The following is a 7,154-nucleotide window of genomic DNA, read 5'->3' on the forward strand; positions in this document are numbered from 1 at the left end:
ATTGCTCTCCACTCGGTAGGATTTTTTCAAACTTAGGCGATTACTGGACTGCAGCTAAGCCTCCTAGTGGGAGTACTTAGGCGAGTACTGGACTGCAGCTAAGCCCCCGAGTGGGAGGATTGCTCTCCACTCGGTAGGATTTTTTTCAAACTTAGGCGAGTACTGGACCACAGCTAAGCCTCCTAGTGGGAGGACTTATGAGAGTACTGGACTGTAGCTAAGCCCCTGAGTGGGAGGATTCCTCTCCACTCGGTAGGATTTTTTCAAACTTAGGCGAGTACTGGACTGCAGCTAAGCCTCCTAGTGGGAGGACTTAGGGGAGTACTGGGCTGCAGCTAAGCCCCCGAGTGGGAGGATTGCTCTCCACTCGGTAGGATTTTCTTTCGAACTTAAGCGAAACGGATTCGTGACTAAGAGCACCCACTGGGGGATTTCAGAAGTAAATAAGAACACAACAATCGAACGATAGGACCATAAGCTCTTGTCTTTGATAAACAAATTACAAAGGTGTTCCTTATTACATTTTGTTCAAATGAGTGCTTAAGTATAAAAGGGGCGGAGCAGCTCCGTGTTCCAAGCCTGTGGCTCTTCTTTCTGATGCTCAATACTGTAAAGATGGTATGCTCCATTGTGGAGAACTTTGGTGATGATGAAGGGGCCCTACCAAGTCGGGGCAAGCTTGTGTGGTTTCGGTTGATCCACTCGAAGAACCAGGTCTCCTTCTTGAAAGGCTCGACCCTTCACATTTCTGGCGTGGAATCGACGCAAGTCTTGCTGATAAATGGTCGACCGGATCAAGGCCATCTCTCTTTCCTCCTCTAAGAGATTGACTGAATCTTGCCGGGCCTGCTCTGCTTCCTCTTCGGAGAAGAGCTCGACTCGGGGTGCGTTGTGGAGCAGGTCACTTGGCAGAATAGCTTCGGCTCCATAGACTAAGAAGAAAAGAGTTCGTCCGGTCGATCGATTAGGAGTTGTCCTTAAACCCCACAGAACTGATGGAAGTTCGTCAACCCAAGCGCCTGCTGCGTGTTTGAGATCACACATCAGTCGGGGTTTCAGTCCTTTGAGAATTTGGCCATTGGCTCTTTCTGCTTGTCCGTTCGACCGCGGGTGAGGGACCGAAGCATAGTCGACTCGAGTTCCCTAAGAGGCGCAGAAAGCTCTGAACTCATCAGAATCGAAGTTCGACCCGTTGTCCATGATGATGTTGTATGGGAATCCATATCTGAATGTCAATTCTCTGATAAAACTGACAGCGGTGCTTGCATCAAGGTTCTTAATAGGTTTAGCTTCGATCCATTTGGTAAACCTGTCGACTGCAACGGGCACATGAGTGAAGCCGCTCCTGCCAGTTCTTAGTGGTCCAACCATATCCAGTCCCCAAACAGCAAGGGCCAGATGAGGGGGATGGTCTTCAGGGCTGACGCTGGCTTGTGAGACATGTCTGAGTAAAACTGGCAGCCTTCACATCTGTCGACTATATCTTTCGCCATTTCATTTGCTCGTGGCCAATAGAATCCAGCTCGATATGCTTTAGCCACGATGGCCCGGGAGGACGCATGATGACCACAGGTCCCCGAGTGGATGTCATTGAGGATCATTTGACCTTCTTCTAGTGTTATGCATTTCTGACCGACTCCAGTCACGTTTTCCCTGAACAGTTGTCCTCTTATCACAGTAAAGGCCTTCGATCGACGGATGATCTGTCAAGCCTCTTCTTCATCCTCTGGGAGTTCTTTCCTGAGGATGTACGCAATGTAGGGCACTATCTAGTCGGGAGTAATGGCCAGAACCTCCATGATCAGGTCGACCACGGCTGGGACCTCGACTTCAATCGGATCTGTGGTGCTCTTAGGTTGCGGGGGCTCTTCATTAAAAGGATCTTCCTGAACTGTCGGCGAGTGAATATGCTCCAAAAACACATTGCTGGGAATGGCTTCTCTCTTGGAACCTATTTTTGCCAAGTCATCGGCTACTTGATTTTTCAGTTGGGGTATGTGGTGGAGTTCTAACCCCTCAAACTTCTTCTCAAGCTTTCTCACCGCGTTGCAGTAACCAATCATGGCTGGGCTTCTGACGTCCCACTCCTTCATCACTTGATTAACTACCAAATCTGAGTTGCCATAGACCATGAGGCGACGGACATCGAGTGAGATGGCCATGCGCAACCCATACAGGAGTGCATCATATTCTGCTTCATTGTTGGAGGAATCAAAGTGAATCTGGAGGACATATCTGAGCCTGTCTCCTCGGGGGATACCAGAACTACCTCAGCGCCAGAACCATTCAGCATTTTGGATCCGTCAAAGAACATGGTCCAGTGCTCAGAATGAACTTGAGTCGGCAGTTGCTATTCGGTCCACTCGGCGAGGAAATCTGCTATTGCTTGGGACTTGATAGCTTTCTTTGCCTCAAACTTGATATCCAAGGGAAGGAGTTCAATCGCCCATTTTGCCACTCGACCAGTTGCATCTCTGTTGTGCAGAATCTCCGACAATGGAGCGTCGCTGACGATGGTAACAGAGTGATCCGAGAAATAGTGTGCAACCTTCTTCGTGGTCATGTAAATCCCATAGACAAGTTTCTGATAATGAGGATATCTCTGCTTTGACGGGTCAGGACTTCAGAAATATAATAAACTGGGTGTTGAACTTTATAAGCTTTTCCTTCTTCTTCCCGCTCGACCGTAAGTATTGTACTGATGACTTGTCCAGTGGCTGCTATATAAAGTAGTAGAGGCTCTTTGCTGATTGGAGCAGGAAGCACCGGCTGGGTGGAAAGCAGGGCTTTTAGCTCTGCAAACGCTGCATCAGCTTCCGGGGTCCACTCGAACTTATCTGATTTCTTCATCAGTCGATAAAGAGGTAGCGCCTTTTCACCGAGGCGAGAAATGAATCGACTTAGGGCGGCCAAGCAACCAGTAAGCTTCTGGACATCATGCACATGCACAGGGCGTTTCATTCGGAGTATAGCGCCTACTTTCTCTGGGTTAGCATCAATTCCTCGTTTGGAAACGAGGAAACCGAGTAACTTTCCGCCTGGAACTCCAAACGTGCACTTTGATGGATTGAGCTTTATATCATACCTTCTGAGGTTGGCGAAAGTTTCAGCAAGGTCAGTCAGTAGGTCGGAACCTTTACGTGACTTGACCACAATGTCATCCATGTATGCTTCCACATTCCGACTGATTTGAGTGAGCAGGCACTTCTGAATCATCCACATGAATGTGGCTCCGGCATTCTTCAAACCGAATGGCATTGTGACATAACAAAAGCACCCAAACGGGGTGATAAAAGCTGTCTTTATCTCATCGGGTCCGTACAGACAGATCTGGTGGTACCCAGAGTAGGCGTCCAAAAAGGACAAACGCTCGCATCATGCAGTCGATTCGACTATCTGATCGATGCGAGGGAGAGGAAAGTGATCTTTCGGGCAGGCCCGATTGATATGCTTGAAATCAATGCACATGAGAAGTGATTCGTCTTTCTTTGGGACCATGACAACATTGGCTAACCACTCGGAGTGGTAAATCTCTTGGATAAACTCAGCTGCCAAAAGCCGAGCCACCTCTTCACCGATTGCCTTTCTTTTCTGGATGGTGGACCGTCAAAGATGCTCTTTGACTGGTTTCACCTTCGGGTCGACTTGCAAATGATGCTCAGCCAGTACCCTAGGAACACCCGGCATGTCAGAAGGCTGCCATGCAAAGATGTCCCAGTTCTCACGGAGGAACTGGATGAGCGCTTGTTCCTATTTGGAGTCGAGTGAGGTTGAAATGTGAGAAGTGCAGCATTGGGATCTGTCGGGTGAATGTGAATCGATTTCGTTTCACCAGACGACTGGAATGCTGAATCTGTGGCTGGCTTCTTGGCTCTCAGCAAGTCACTCGGATCTGCATTTTTCCGGTATTCTTGCAACTCTACCACGGCCATCTGGGCATCGACGATCTTTGAGCCCTTCTAGAAGCACTCTTCTGCCTTTTTACGATTACCAGAGACAGTGATCACTCCTCTGGGACTAGGCATCTTCAGTTTGAGGTACACGTAACATGGTCGAGCCATAAATCGTGCATAAGCTGGCCTGCCCAGAATTGCATGATAAGCACTCTGGAAATCCACAACTTCAAATATCAACTTTCTTTGCGGTAATTTTTAGAATCACCGAAAACCACGTCGAGTGCAATCTGACCGAGGGATGCAGCCTTCTTGCCTGGAATGACCCCATGGAAACTCATATGGCTTTCACTGAGTCTGGACATCGGAATGCCCATTCCCTTCAACGTCTCTGCATACAGTATGTTCAGGCCACTGCCACCATCTATCAGACCTTTGTCAGTCGAGTGCCTTCGACCACCGGGTCGACCACCAGTGCTTGCCTCTCAGGGGTGGCGATGTGTGCTGGATGGTCAGACTGGTCGTATGTAATGGCAGTCTGTGACGACTTCAAGTAACTGGGTGTCACCGGAGCGACCATGTTCACTTCCCTATCGATGACTTTCAATCGACTTTTGCTCTCAACGTCAGCAAAAATAATCAGAGTGGAATTCACGTGGGGATAACCATGGTCATCCTCTCCCTCATCCTCAGCCTTGTCTGCTTCCTTCTCCCTTTCCTTGGGCTGTTTCTCTCGGAACTGCTGGGTTAGGAGCTGACACTGCTGAGTGGTGTGCTTTGGGTAAATGAAATTACCTTCTTCATCTTTTTTGGTGTGGATATGGCACGGCAGATCCAACACGTCATTTCCATCTTGATCTTTTACTTTCTTGGGGTTCCACGGCCCTTTGGGCTTCCCCTTGAACTTTCCTTCAACCACAGCCAAGGCTTCACCCGAAGCAGCTGGCTCGGCCTTGCGCTTTTGTTTCCGACCGGAGTTTCCTCCTCTGGCTTCATGGGCGACTGTCTTGTGCTTGCCACTCTGGAGTCGCTCTTCTTCTTCACCATTGGCATACTTGGTGGCAATTTCCATCATCCGAGCTAGAGTCATATTTCCTGTCCGGCCGAATTTCATATTCAACTCCCGATACCTAACGCCTTCCTTAAAGGCACAAATTGCCTGATGATCTGACACACCTTCTACCGTGTGGTGTAGGGTGATCCATCTCTGGATATAGTCCCTCAAAGTTTCATTCGGTTTCTGAACACAACGCTGTAATTCTGTCAAACCTGCAGGTCGTTTGCCAGTGCCCTCGAATGTTCTGACAAACACTCGGGTGAGATCTTCCCAAGTATAGATGCTGCGAGGAGCTAACTGATTCAGCCATGCTCTAGCCGAATCCTCCAACATTAGAGGAAGGTGTTTCATGGCCACTTCATCATTGCCGCCACCAATTTGGACAGCCACTCGGTAGTCTTCAAGCCAAGCTTCAGGCTTGGACTCTCCAGTGAACTTACTGACTCCAGACGCCAACCTGAAGTTGGGGGGAATCACCGCAGCCCTGATAGCTCTGCTGAAGCACTCTGGACCAGAGGCATGCACCATGTTGCTGGTTTGCAGATCTCTGTCATGGCCCTCTCGGTGAGCTCTGTTTCTGTCGGCCAAGCCCTGCACGAGAATAGATCTTGCATCAAAGCCTGGCTCCCTGGGGTCGACTGGAATACCTCATCCGACACTGTGAGGGCGTCTGTCTTCATGTGGCTGAGGCACATATGACCCACTCCTTGGAGGAGGTGTGGGCACTCGACGGCGATCATCACGATCGGCACGGCAATCATACTGCTCTCGGTTTTTGTACTGATCACGCCGATCTCCACGTCCCTCATGCCTCGGGGGCGATCTTGGGCTATGGGCCGACTGAACTGTGTCTGCAACCATGGATCTGCTATGGATCCTATTCCGCGACTAAGATATGACCGTATTCTGCTCCCCCGCTGCCCGGAGCAAGGCTCTGATCTGCACCAGACCTCAGCCAGCTTCTGATTGGGAAGGTTGGATCGACTCTGCTATCCGGGTAGCAGCTGCTAGATTCTGGATGGGGGTTCGATATACCTGAGTCGGAGGTGGAAAAAGTTGGCGTCGACTGGACTCAGGAGCACGTTGTCGAGCGCGATCGTCAAGTGCGCTGTGAAGGTTCTCCAGTCGAGTGCGCTCAGCCAGGTTGGCCAAGCGCGCCTGTTCCAAGGCTTGGGCCTCAGGGGTTTCTCCAACTATAGGAGTATGCAGGGCATCCATGTTCCGGCGATGAAGTTCCTCCCTCTGCTGCGAGGAGAGGGGTTCGGGGCGGTACTCCTCGTGAACGTGCGACGGATCGCTGTTCCCATCGCCTCCGTCTTCATGATTGAAGCCAGGAGGACTGCATGGTCCATTGACCATCAGGACTTCCGCCACTGGGTCGCTGCTGTCGCACTTGGATGCGGTCTCTACGGAGCCAGTCGACAGATCAAACAGGCCGTAGAGAGATTCATCGGGCTCGATCACCGTGACTTGAGGGGTGGACGATTGGCGGGCCACTGCATGCTTCACCCACTGTTGAAGCCTCGACTGACCGGAGCGTTTGCTACGGCGGGCCGCGAAGAGGGGGAAAGCTGCTGGGGTTGACTGATACTGGGTCGACGGTTGGCACAGGAGGATGCCGCGGACGCACGCGCGAAAGTGTGTCCCCCCGCGGGCGGGGAGCACGTTGGTGTCGAGTGGAACCTCCTGAAGCCAAGCGGAGTCGTCGGCAACAAACACGAGCGCGCCCAGAGGGATCTCGCGGCCCTCAGCCAAACCTCCACCTGGAACGATAATGAAGGGGATCGGAAAAATTGCAACTTCTCCAACAAGTCGCCAAGACACCTGCCCCAAGGTGGGCGCCAACTGTCATGGTTCTAAGACTGACAGTAGAATAGGGGGGTAGGAATGTAGAGGCAAGATCCTAGCTATGGAGGAGTTGTACACACGAGTTTTACGAGTTCAGGCCCTTCTCGGAGGAAGTAACAGCCCTACGTCTCGGAGCCCAGAGGCGGTCGACTGGATATATGCGTGTGAATTACAGAAACTGCGAACCCTTGTCCCAGAGGAGGGGGTGGGTTATATAGAGTACGCCAGGACCCCAACTCCCCTCTGTTACACAAGGTTCGATGCTCATAAAGGAGGGGCGTTACTGGTAATGTTTGTAGTGAAGTGTTATAAATTCCCATAAAGCTATGGTTTAAGTCCTGACCGTTGCAGAGTGG

The sequence above is a fragment of the Triticum dicoccoides genome, chromosome 5A (genome assembly GCF_002162155.2).
Source record: "Triticum dicoccoides isolate Atlit2015 ecotype Zavitan chromosome 5A, WEW_v2.0, whole genome shotgun sequence".
Taxonomy (NCBI): domain Eukaryota; kingdom Viridiplantae; phylum Streptophyta; class Magnoliopsida; order Poales; family Poaceae; genus Triticum; species Triticum dicoccoides.